The 14092-nt window shown below is 35.1% G+C and overlaps 1 protein-coding gene across 8 annotated transcripts in view; it reads right to left on the reverse strand.

The window, feature by feature from the left end:
* The window catches only part of rbfox3a (RNA binding fox-1 homolog 3a), a 498709-nt gene that overhangs the window by 174129 nt on the left and 310488 nt on the right, over positions 1–14092 (reverse strand). The gene's annotated exons all lie outside the window — the stretch shown is intronic.

Raw genomic sequence — 14092 nt, forward strand, 5'->3', positions numbered from 1 at the left:
ATACATTACAACAACCCCCCAGGCTGCTTCACTATCTCCCTGTCTCTTTTTCTTCCTTTCCCCTGGTTTTCCCCTCATGCGCTTTGTCTTTAAAGCCTCCTTCTCACTCTCTCTCTCTCTCTCTGACAACCTTTCCACACTCTCTCTATCTCACTCTGCCCTGCAGTTTGGCAAATTTGACAAGAGCTTTAAAAACTGAGCGAAATGTCAAAGTTGTCATAAACAGTGTGTGAGAGGGAGTATTTTTGGTTTGATAAGGAGGCAATAACAGTTTGATTTAAGGCAGAAAAGAGTGTCATCACATCTAAATCTGCCATCGGAATATCTCGGTCCAGGGTTTGTCGGCGCGTCGCTGCGCGCTCATGCAGATGAATGGAGGAGTTTAGGTTGAAACTGAGACTGCATTATCTCGCATTTCTCTGCAAGGATGACAATAAGTGCCGTAAACGATCCCCGCCTGATCTGTGGGGAAGCACCCGGCTTTGAATCTCAAGTGCGACGCGAGAGTGAAGGATTCGAAGTTCATGATAACATGATAATCAGGGAAGAAACATAAATAGAAATCTACAGGTCTATAAGTGGAAATAAATCACTTTACAAAGACTAACCGAAAAGCAAATGCTCATTGCATTAAACAAAAGTTCTCAAGTTCACACAGGTGTCATGGCTGAGCAAACATTCCCGGTTAGTTATTGTTTTACCAATTAATCCTTATTTGAATGATCTAAGGATTGATTGTTAAAATCCCAAGATCTCTGTTTTTATTCCATGCTGGTTTTTACTGCACCATTTTTCATCGCTGAAAAACTATACAATCCAGCAGCGAGAGCATTCATATTTAATGCGTTTGCAATCTGAATTTAATGTGAAGAGATAAAAAGGATGTATACTGCAAAATAATAGCAAGAAAACACACAGTTGATCCTTTGTCGCAATCTGATTCACAAACAAACAGATTTTTAATTAATCAAAAATATATAGCACAAATAGCATAGTCCGATTAAATCTTAGATTAAGTGATGAGTCCTTAAACGGATAGTTCACCCAAAAATTAATTACTCTCATATTGTTCCAAACCTGTAAGACCTTCGTTCATCTTCAGAACACAAACTAAGATATTTTTGAGTAAATCTGTGAGCTTTCTGACACTGCACAGACAGCAACGCAACTAACACGTTTTAGGCCCAGGTAGGTAATAAGGACATCGTTAAAATAGTCCATGTGACATCAGTGATTCAACCATAATTTTATGAAGTTACGAAAATATTTTTTAAGCAAAGAAAGCAAAAATAACATGGAAAATGGCGTTGAATGTGGTAGTTGTCTTGCTGTCTATAAAAGGGTCAGCAAGCTCTCGGATTTGATCAAAAATATCTTAATTTGTGTTCCGAAAACGAACAAAGGTCTTACAGGTTTGGAATGAGATGAGGGTGAGTAATTAATGACAGAATTTTCATTTTTGGGTGATCTAGCCCTTTAAATGAATCACCAGTACGTGGGGTCAAGTGACTGACTGCATCATTGAATCATTCATTCAACTGATTTATTCAATTCGCTGATTCATTTTATCTTTCATTTTAACAAAATATTAAAGAAGTAGTGAAAAATTTACAGATAATGTACTCATCCCCTTGTCATCCAAAATGTTCATGTCTTTCTTTCGTCAGCCATAAAGAAATTATGTTTTTTAAGGGAAATATTTCAGGATTTTTCTCCATATATTGGACTGGTATGGTGCCCCGATTTTGAACTTCCAAAATGCAGTTTAAATGCGGCTTCAAATGATCCCAAATGTGGTTGTGAACGATCCCAGTTGAGGAAGAAGGGTCTTATCTAGTAAAACGATCGGTTATTTTCATTTTTTAAAAAAATACAATTTAAATACTTTTTCATCTCAAACGTTCTTGTCTTGTCTTGCTCTGCCTGAACTCTGTGTACTCTGGCTCCTGACAGTTAGGGTATGTGGAAAAACTATTTTCTCCTTCAACTTCAAAAATCATTTCAAAATCATCCTACATCACTGCAGAAGTACCGAGCCAGTCTTTGCAAAGTGAACATGCAAAGAAGATCAAACACCTTTAACAAAAAAGGTAAAACAGCGATATAAGACGATTGTGAAGTTGAGGGAGAACATGAGATTTTTTCGACCCTAACCGGAAGAAAACAGTTCAGGCAGAGCGAGACAAGACAAGCATTTGACATTAAAAAGTATATAAATTGTATTATTTTTAAGAAAATAACCGATCGTTTCACTAGATAAGACCCTTCTCCCTCAGCTGGGATCATTTACAACCGCATTTGGGATTGTTTAAAGCCGCATTTAAACTGCATTTTGGAAGTTAAAAATCGGGGCACCATATCAGTCCATTATATGGAGAAAAATCCTGAAATGTTTCCCTCAAAAAACATTCTTTACGGCTGAAGAAAGAAAGACATGAACATCTTGGATGACAAGGGGTGAGTACATTATCTGTCAATTTTTGTTCTGGAAGTGGATTTCTCCTTTAAAATGACTCATTTTAATCTTTAGTTTTTTTTTTGTAGTGATGATTTGTTAAATAACTGCATAATATGAGCCCACTTGTTCATTTTTAAAATGTGTATTTTAACATACCAAATCAAAAGTTTTTATTTATGTTTGACAGCGATAGCTGTAAGAGAATTGTTCATATTATCAAAATGGACATTAGAACTAAAATACACCCAAAATAGCAGAAAATGAATCAAATCGTAAAGATCCACTAATATGTAACAGCCAGAATGTGTCCGAATATCTATGTATTGTTTTAGAATTCGAAATAATGTTTTGCTTGGGAAGCGTGCTTGCAGTCTCTTCCTCAAAAACGGATGACACTTGGTTTGATATTTTGCTGCGTAATGCACTGACATTCATACATTTTTAAATGTGGTCCAAGTGCCCACTACTTTTAGGGGCCACTGTATAAAAATAACTACCCACAACACTGCAAAATATATCAAAATCTTGTTCTTGTTATTGCCAAGTGAGCAACAGGGATGACATAATGTCTGCCTTCTTCCGGCTGGAAGCTTCCTCCCACAAGCCCCGCGGCTCTGGCAGTGGCCATCCTGTCCTGGGCCTGTGCTTCCATTAGCCACACTGACCCGGATCTGTTCTGGCATGGCTCTGATACTAGACCGGTGGACTTGGCCCTTCCTCTCAGCGGGGCAGCTCTGTCAGGACCTCTGTCCAACCCAAACACACCAGCAACACCAGCCTGTCCATATGGCAGTCCCACCCTGCCTGTTTCTGGGCCAGAGCTTGATTCACAAGGGCTGGAGAAAACGATGTCCTCTTCTTCCAGAGCCCTCTCTAGGGCATCACAACGCCTCTCCAAACGATGTATTCATTACCCCTCCTGTACCCTGGGGATGCTCAAAAGCCTTGTTTCAGAGCGGGGAGTGTGGCTGTGTCTGTTTAAACACTGCTCCGGTCCTACTTAATCATGTGCAGTTGGAGGGGCAGTCCGTGCCGGCGCTCTGATTAATACAGCATGAAGCTGTGGCGGCAGACATAGCTGCAAGGGACGCAAGGCATTAATAACCGTATGCTGCCACTGGTTCTGCCGCTACCTCCGCCTTTCTGAAGTCTAGAGAGACCGTGAGTACAAACACACACAAATACCAACTCATAAGGTGTCATGGAGCCTGGACGCTGTAAATAGCGTCATGGGAAAACTGGCCCGAGATTCATCTCTGGTAATTGCTTTAGTGCACGAAAATGGATTTTTTTAATTCATGCAATTTGTCAATCAGCCTAATCATGACTAATCATTATCATTTGTGGTTCATAGGTTCACAACAGTGGAATATCGTGGTGATAATCATTGCTGTCATCATCATTTTCAGCAATGCAGACATATTTTTGTAACCTATAGTGGTTGTATATTGACTTCTACATTGTATATTGACTTTTCGTATTATGTTTTCAATGTTTTGTCTGCTAAAATAAAGTAAACCAAGGGGCTGGGCCCACTATTTAAAACGATAAAAATGTATATATATATATATATATATATATATATATATATATATATATATATATATATATATATATTTTTTTTTTTTTTTTTTAATCATTTTAAGTAGTGGCCATTTTTAAAATCATTTTAAATGACTGTATTTTTTTTTTAAACTAAGCATAATATTTAAATACCAAAATAGAACTTTCCTAAAATATATAATGAAAATTTAAACTAAAATTTTTTTTTTTTTGCTCTTCAGTGACTTGTTTTTATTAAAGAAAATACTGTTCTTGAATCACAAAATAATTTTACATTAAATTTAAAAATAATAAATATATAAATTTTGCTATTTCAACACTCTCAGATTAATAATAATAGTAGTAGTAGTAGTATTAATACTCATAGTAGTAGTAGTAGTAGTAATAATAATAATAATAATAATAACCAAAACAATATTCAAAGGACTTCTATATAATAGTAACTACTAATTTTACTATAAAATAAAACACAGCGTGTTTTTTTGGCCAAAATTCAAAATACATGTACAACACCTAAAGAAATTAATAAATAACAATATTTTAATAATAAAATTCCATCATGTCATATTTATACCAATAAACTAATGATATACACATATATATTTGTGTGTTCATTATTTAAAAGGAATTTCTGGCTGTGATAGAGTTTACTGGGGGGAAAAAACACGGAAAATCAAATGATTTTCCTACGGCACAAAGCTAATACAACGCTGGTAGTCTGGATGTACGTACATTGAGATTTTGACTTATCTGTATAAAACCCAGCAAAGGCGGGGGAGGGATTTTTTGCACTTGAGCGCGCTATTGACGAGAGCACTAAATAAATACAATGTCATCAGCCGAGCACTAAATATGCTGAGGTCTCCAACCTGAAATTAAAAATCAACCAGAAGGCAATATTGATGGAACAGGGGAAGCGATAAAATCGGGCAAAATGAGCTTCTGAAACTTTCTCCCTGCCATAGTTAGGAGCTGATTGTTTGCGGGGGGTGTTGTTCTGCCGCATGATAAAAAGCGACTCGCGCCCGGCGCTCGTTTCTTTGTTTCCGCCCTTTTGCTTTACGATTCTCCCATGTGCCGAGTTTCGCAATGGTACGGACCAGCATAATTTATTAAAATATGAGTAAATCAATGGTTGATGTCCTTATAGATTACTTTGAAATCATAAAAGAGCCTTGACAGGAAATGCAGAGTAATACAATTTAATTAAACTGCATATCCTCCCCCTGTGCAGCCGCCTGATTAAAGTGGCAGTCAAATAAAACAGCATTTAATTGGCATACAACACGAAAGCTGTTTGCATGTTTATTTAACATTGCGGCGTATTAATAAAAAATTAGAACCCTAATTGGCCTAACTTGTGCAGGCAGGAGCAAGCTCCTGGCTCCACTTCCCCCTACAGTTTAATGGACTGTGACTGAAAAATAATCCCAGGCTAGTTTAATATTTCTGCAGTCATACTTGATGAAAATCCCTGCTCCCATTGGCCAAGAGCCACACATTAAAAAGCAATCATGGATACCTGGGCCTGCTGGTGAGAATCCCCAGTGGAACGGACCACTTGGAGCGGCCTGGCAGAGAGAACCGTCCCGGCAGGGGGAGGGCGAGGATCATTAGCGTTTTGCATATCTCCAGTGTGCCATTCCGCAGGTTCGTCCCCAGCCAGCTTCCCCCCACCAACACTTCAGAGCCCCATGTCATCCCACTGGCATGCTACCAGAGACAGCTGGAAAGCCCCCTCCCGTATGCTCGCTCTCGCTCTCTCTCACTGTTTCTCTCTCGCACTTGCTTTAGATTTGTGTGCACGGACCACCACAATGAGTGATGCTTTGATCAGTGACCAAACATCTCAAACGAGCAGAGCAAACCTCCAGCCCAATGAAACCCTCGCTGTCCCTGATAATACATTTTTAGCTTTTATTTCGGAATTACAACAGCCTGGATATATAGTTTTGATAGAGCAAAGGGAAAAATGTTTTAAAAAATAAAAAATAAAATAAAATAACTGTATTACACACAAAAAAACAACACATGGATATACAGACATTTTACATTTATAAGAAATTAAAAACAAAACAAAACAAAAAAAAAAAAACAATAATATACTACCATTCATTTTTAAAAATGTGTTTGAATGTTGTCTCCTTGCTTACCAAGGTTGGATTTATTTGATAAAAAAAAGTATATATATTGTAAAATAACATTTGAAGTGCTGAAAACATTTGAAAATAAAAATTAAAATGTTGATTTAAAAAAAAATTAATTTAATTATGCTTATATAAGCAGTAATTCATGATATTCATGATATAATAATAATAAAACATTAACATCAAAGGATTGAACAGCAGTGTAAATATATTAAAATACCAGAATATATATTTTATCTTTATATAATATAAATAAATATAAAAATATGTACTGTTTATTAATGTTTGTTAATGTTAGCTAATAAAAATACAGCTGTCCACTGCTTGTTCATGTTCGTTGACAGTGCATTTACTCATTTTAAACACAATGTGTGATTTTAATAATGCATTAATTTAGTAGTAATTTTAACGCTAAAATTAAAATGAATTTCTTAGTTCATGTTAACTAATGTAGTTAACTAATGTCAGCTAATGAACCTTCTTGTAAAGTGTTATTATTATTATTATTATTAAAATAATTGTTAAATCATTAAATTAATAATTTTACAATTATTTTGCGGTAGACCAACAATAGAATAATGAATCTATTTTTTTTTATTTACATCTACATTTACATCTATACTGGAACACACCCAGAAACCTTATTTTCTCATGCACTCTTAAACACATATTCATGCTGTTTCCAATAAAAAAGACCTCTGGCACATGTTGAAGCAACAATGCACAACACATAAACAAACAGACGTATCCACACAGCTGAAACGGACGGCTACAGAGAAAAAGAGACATATTTCTGACAGCCGTACTGTATCGCTCCCCAACAATCACTCAAAAGCATCAAAAAGCACCATCCCAGACTTGATTCATTTATATTGTATAGCAAGAGCTGCAACTTGATTTAGAGGGAGAGAAAACACCAAGAACGAAAGAAAGAAAGCTAGCTGCAAGTGTAGTCTGTATGCTGCTGAGGACTCTTTCCTCAAGAAGACTGGAAATTTGCCGCTCGTTCTTGATCTGCTCTGTTTTGTCACCCACAGCTGCCAGAAGATTCCCAAGAGTCAAGAGTCACAGAGGCTTCGAGTTCAAACTCCTCTGTCAGTTTTCATTTACTGTCTCTGAGTGTGTATGCCTGTGTGAGGATGACAGTAACCGAGAAATGTCGTAAGGTGATGAAAGCGCATATTGAATCTAACTGGCTGGCTGGATTAGGGATGTAAATAGTGTGTGACAATATAATCACAATGGTAACGATAAGCACTAAACTTAATTTAGATTGCATTTTTAGAACTATTGTGCAGCTCAATGTGCATTAAAATAAAATAACAGTTGCAACACTCTTACAAATACAGGCATAAAATCCAAAATGGCCAATAAAGGCAAATAAAAAGCTTTTTATGGAAGTTTAAACTAGTCTTTTTTTTATTGATTTTTTAAAACCATGCCCGGGTTTTTTAGATGAAACGGTGTCGCTCTCTCTATTTTTAGTATGTACTGTATGAAACAGATAAAAGTGGTTTCTTATTGCATCTTATAACTGTTATTTTGCAATCAGTGCTTTACTAGCTTAGCTAGGATACAGGTTTTATTTATATATTAAATGTATTAACATTTTCATGACATTTGCGTTAATGCATACACAACAGAGGCAAGAATTTTCCCTATTAATACATGAAAGAAACACTATGCCATCCTTTGCATTAATATTAGCCTAAATATTCTATAAATACTACCATTTAAAAGTTTGGGGTCACTAAGATTATTTAAATATTTTTTGAAAAAAAGTCTATTACAGTGTAAAAAAAAAAAAAAAAAAAAAAAAAATTGTTGAGTCAGCTTGAAATAATTTGTTACCCTGCTGCCTTAAAATTTTAAGTTCAGTCAACTACAATAAGTTTAGTCAACTTGAAATGTTAAGCTGTACTAAGTAACAACTTAGATATTTGTGTCTGCTAAACTTAACAGATGGGCAAGTAACCCAGCTGCCTTAAAATTTTAAGTTGATTCAACTTGAATATCTAAGTTGTCACTTAGTATAATTTAACATTTCAAGTTGAATAAACTTTTTTTTAAGTTGACTGAACTTAAAATTTTAAGGCAGCCAGGTTACAAATTATTTTAAGTTGACTCAACAATTTGTTTTTTACAGTGTATGCTCACCAGCTGCATTTATGTGATTTAAGGTGAGACACTGATTAACTTACTTACCAAGTTAATTGATTACACTGATAATTGCAAACAATTTTTGAATTACAAGTTTTCTAAACTGTTAGGTTTAAATATGCAAACGAGGCATTGTTTAATGAAATGTGCTAATTTGCATAAGTTTCTAGTACAGAAGTCTGAAAACTGGATGAAATCAGTTTCAAAATTATTTGGAGGGAATTTTGGGTATCGCATTTTTGTCACTCCATAATTCAGAAAATACTTATATATTTTCCGCAAAACAATATATTTTCATATTTTTGTGGGGAATAAAATGTTGTATATAATCACGCTAATTATACATAAACAAATCCCTCTGTAAAAACCTCCACGATATAGACGGGAATAAAAATGTAAAGTTTGGTGTGTGAAAGTGCTACTGAAGTGGAGATTTATGGCTCAGTGTAGGAGAAAAAACTCATTTTGAGAAAACAGACTTTAAAAATATGTATTGTAATTGATATCTATTGACACAAATAGATAAAATGCTATAAAAAGAAACACTTAACAGTGTCTTTTGGATATTTCCACTTGTCTGAAAAAACACTTTATGAAAAACCAAAAAGTCCAAAATCTCAAACTTGACAGGTGCATGAAAAAACAGTGTTTTTGCCTGCAGTGTCTCCCCTTAAATGTAAATAAAACTGCAATATTATGAAATATTATTACAATGTTTAAAAAGAAAACAGCTGTAATATTAAAAATCTTAAATTTTTTTGCAGAAACTGTGATGATTTTCCCCCCTAGTGTATAAAATATCATCATTTATCATAATTTATATCTATCATTTTATTCATTTATCATTGTCTTTTCCCCCCACTCTCCTGCCACCAGTTGAGAACCACTGCTATACATTACAAAGCATTGATTTTGAACACATGATAAACGCACACATATAAACAGTCACATTCGATGTCCTTAATAGAGGAAGTGCCTTTCAAAGTGTGTGAGTGAATATGGCCGTGTATGTGTGTGCTTGTGTGAAAGTCACAAATAGTGTGATCCCTCTGCTAGCCTCAGGATACCTTGTATTGGAAAATCCAGCACAGGAGGTCTAATTGAGGAGCTTGGGGAGAGGGTCTATTAAAGATCAAAGCTGATTGATTGGGCCTGACCTGACAACCTGTGTTCTCCTGTGAACTGACCACATGGAGGCATTCCCTTAACAAGACCAGGGTCAGGCAGGACCAACACACATACACACGCACAAACACTTGCTGAGACAAACACGCGCAAACATTCAAAGATAAAAAGAAGTGATCTTTAGATCTTTAATATGTCTGGAAATTGCGCCAGAGCTGAAGGCTTTGGCAAATTAAATGACTGTGACACATCCTGACTGGCATCACAAAGGGATTTCAATGTAACATCTCATCCCAGTTAAAAAAATCACTACAATTCATGCAGGCTCAAAATCAGCCAATGACAGCGAATGTGTTTGATGTTTCAGGCCCAGAAAACTCACAGATGCACTTCTAAACAAATACATCAACGTGATCTGCCAAAAAAGGCATTCAAACCCATAAACAGCAGCAGTGGGTAAAAATAAACAACTTCTAATCAAAGCTTATCTATCTATCCGTCTGTCTATCTATGCAGCCATCCAACTGTACTTACATTTAAAGGGATAGTTCACCCAAAAACTGAAATTCTGTCATTAATTACTCACCCTCATGTCATTTCACAGCCATCTCCAGAACACAAATTATGGTATTTTAGATGAAATCCGAGCGCTTTCTGATCCTGCATAGACAGCAACGAAACTCACACGTTCAAGGCCCAGAAAGGTAGTAAGGACATCTTTTAAATAGAAGTTAAAGTTTTCTAAAATGTTAGGCTTAAATATGCAAATGATACATTATTTAATGAAATATGTGCTAAATTGGATAGATTTCTAGTACATTCTTTTTGACATATTAGAGTTTTGACATGTTTTTAGGGAATTTTGGATATCTCATTTTTGTCACTCCATAATTCAGAAAAAACTTAGAACAGACACAAAACAATATATTTAGTCCATGTGATTTAGTGGTTCAACCGTAATGTTACGAAGCTACGAGAATACTTTTTGGGTCCAAAAAAACCCCCCAAAAATAACAACTTTATGTTGGCGCTAATAGCCTTGTGGGCAGTGTGCCGCCATACAGCGTCGTTGCGCTCTGGGTGTCCCGTGTTCGAATCCCGACTTGAAGACCTTTCCTGATCGGTGTTCAGATGTAGAACATCCGTCTCTCTTAGTTTATCATCTGTATATTCTGGTTCAAATAAGTAAGGCTGGGCAAAAATTTGTAAGTCATCCTCTCTGTCGAATCTTCAGACATGTTAAGAAGACTGTTTTATGTACAGCATGCACTTTCTCTCCTTGTAAACAATCCGTTGTGATAATCTTGTGAACATGCGTCAAAGACAGACACAGAAGAGGATAAAATTGTTGCATAAAGTCGTTATTTTTGTTTACCTTGCATGCAAAAAGTATTCTCATAGCTTCGTAACATTATGGTTGAACCACTGTCAAATTAGGGCTCGGCGATATGGCCAAAAAATGATCACGATAATAACAAATCAGTCAATACAGATAATTACCACGATAAATGTCACATTTTTATTTCTTTCAAGTTAAAAGCCAGATTTTTGCTACAATGTGAAAGTTGTAAAACCCAGATGGTTAATTGTGGCTTTAAACTATTCTTTATAGTCAGAACATGACAAACACTTCATGTTTTTTGAATTGTTAACACTTTTTCCAGTCATTTTCCTTAACAAAATAAATACCTTAATAGAAAAACATAATTTCTTAGTTCTGCATGTTTTAATGAGTAATATTGTTTCAAATCAAGAAACAGGTTTGTGTTTCCTGTTAATATTAATAATAATATGACATTTTTTGTCTCTTAGAAATATACATTTGATAGTAGCTTGAGTTAGGGTGCAGATATAGATTTATGTTCATTTTCAAAATGAGTAACATCTGTAAAAAATTGTAGCAACCTCATTTTTATATGGTGAAATTTAATTATTCAGACTGTTTGAGTTTTTTTTTTTTTTTTTTTTCAAAATAACCATTGCTCTTCCATAGTATCATCCATAGATCATAATAATAACAACTATAGCAAATATAGCACCTCAATACCATGGTAAAAATGTAATATGGTTCCTACGTATTTGTTTGAAAAATGGTAGTCTAAATATATTTAGTATAAATGCATAAACGCTATAGCTTAATCACAAAAAACACTGTAATTATATTCCATTACTCCTCATTCAATACATGTAATACATGTCTAATATCATAAAATTCGACACAAATATACCCACATTTCCGAGACTCATCAGAGAGTGAACGCATGCTCTAGTAAGTTCACGCGGCGCCGCCATTTGAACTTTGATCCGAGAGGATAAACGGTTCAAGTGGTGTGCTTTAAATGACTAGCGCTCTTTTGTTCCGCCTTTGCCTTTATATCGAACATATCGAACTCTTGTTATCGTTTATCGAGGAAATTTATATTGCGCGATAATTATTTATCGCCCATTTTTATATTAATAATGTCAGTTGCGTTGCTGTCTATGCAGGTCCAGAAAGCTCTTGGATTTCATCAAAAATATCTTGATTTGTTTTCCAAAGATGAACAAAGGTCTTACAGGTTTGGAATGAGTAATTAATGACAGAATTTTAATTTTGTTGAAATCAGGAACTGTGCTGTATTTCAAAAGGCATTCTCAATTCAATTCTGAATGATGCAACACCTTTACTTTGACCCCACTGTTCTTCGTAAGTGTATTTTATTTAGCACAAGTGTCTTGACAAGGACCTCTGGAGGACCTTGATAATGCAACTCATTACTTGGTGCCACAACTGACTGACAGCTCTCAAGAAAGGGTGTAAGCTGGTTTCATTACATTATATAACAAGGACCAAACCGTTTGGAAGGGAAAGGTAGTGGGATATTTATGAGGAGGTACACAGGTCGCTGTAGGGAGTTTATAATTTATGCCCACCATCACTGAAAAAGACATGATGAGGTATTTATGAAGAGTCTAAAACACACCAGGCCTCAGAAAGCCTAAAGTTTAGAAATCGTACCATGATTTAACAAAAACAAATCAAAACCTCTAAAACCAAAAAGAAAGTGGCAATTAGGTATGGGATTCTTGGAGCTCAAAGAGTCTCCATGCACATTCCATCATTATAGCCATTACACTTTAGGTGCTGGAAAAGCAGAACGCCTCTGTTTTCTCCCAAGGCTGTCCTCCAGGCCAGCCAGCCGCTCGCCAAGCATCAATCAAGCGCTGTGTCCTGGCATAGAACCGATCGATGGCCAACACAGCATCTCATTGATAGAAGACAGCTCCTGACTAAGATATAGCATAACTTTTCTGCTGCCTAGTCCAGCAATAATCTCCAAGGTCAATGGGAGGCGTTCAAGATGGCAGCGTTACACGGATCCTGGGGTTTGAAGCCACTGTGCGCACCAGGGAAATCGTTAAATCCATAACGGGCAGCTCAAAAGCAGGGCCCCCTGACGGGAGCCATCTTATGCATGAAATTCTGATCTCGCCTGCCTGAGAGGCCAAACAAACCTGACCCCGGATGAGACAGCTAATGGGAGATCTGAGACAGGCACTTCCTTTAATTACAGGCAAGAATTGTTTTAAACATTTTCCGAAACTATTCAATTGTAAAGTGAAGCAATCACTATAAAATTCATGGTACAACATGCTAAAATTCAGGAGTGAATTCCCTAAATTATACTTCCATGTAAGAACAGAATACAGGAGTCACTCCTGAATAAGGTAGCAAAAAGGTGGAAAATTTCAGAAAAATTCCAGAAATTTTGGAATCTTTGGAGTTTCTGGAAATGTATCAGAAATTTTCCACCCCATTTATAATTACTGACATAGTTACAATCAAAGTAACAAAAAAAAATCTAAACAAAAGTCACTATTGTGAGATCTGTAAGTCACAATTATGAAAAAATAAATACAAATTTGTGAGATTTAAAATCACTATAAATATAAAAACGTTAGCTGTAAGGACATATATACGACAAATAAATATGCATTACTGTAAAATTACAATTCTGAGAAAAAAATGCACATATGAGTTGCATTTATTAAAAAGTAATACATATTTGTAAGATTTAATGTCTCAGATGAATAAAAAATACATTTGTGAGATGCAATTTGATTATAATTATGAGAAATATATATTTCTCAAAGTATGAGAAGGTTACAATTACGAGAAGTAAATAGGCTTTAGTGATACATAAAGCCATAATTATGAGAAATACTTGTGTATTTGTGAGATTTAAAGTCGATATAAATATGCAATTGTTAGATATAAAGATTAGAAGAAAAAGAGAAATAAATAATATTTTTTTTAAATAATAATAAGATGCTATTGTGAGATCTATAAGTCACAATTATGAGATAAATGCATTTATGAGATGTAGTCACAAACCTGAAAATAAATTTCCAATTGCGAATTTGATTACAATTATATTTCTTAAAATAGGAGAAAAAGTTACAATTATGAAAAATAATTATACATTTGTGAGATTTAAAGGCACAATGAGATATAAATATACACGTGACGTGAAGTCGCAAATACGTAAATATGCATATAGTTACAACTATGTGAAACATGTATTTATACAGATAATATAAAGATAAATGAAGAATAATTATGTCTTGTACTTGTGGCTATATACAGTATCTCACAAAT

This window comes from Labeo rohita, chromosome 12 (assembly GCF_022985175.1).
Source record: "Labeo rohita strain BAU-BD-2019 chromosome 12, IGBB_LRoh.1.0, whole genome shotgun sequence".
Classification (NCBI taxonomy): domain Eukaryota; kingdom Metazoa; phylum Chordata; class Actinopteri; order Cypriniformes; family Cyprinidae; genus Labeo; species Labeo rohita.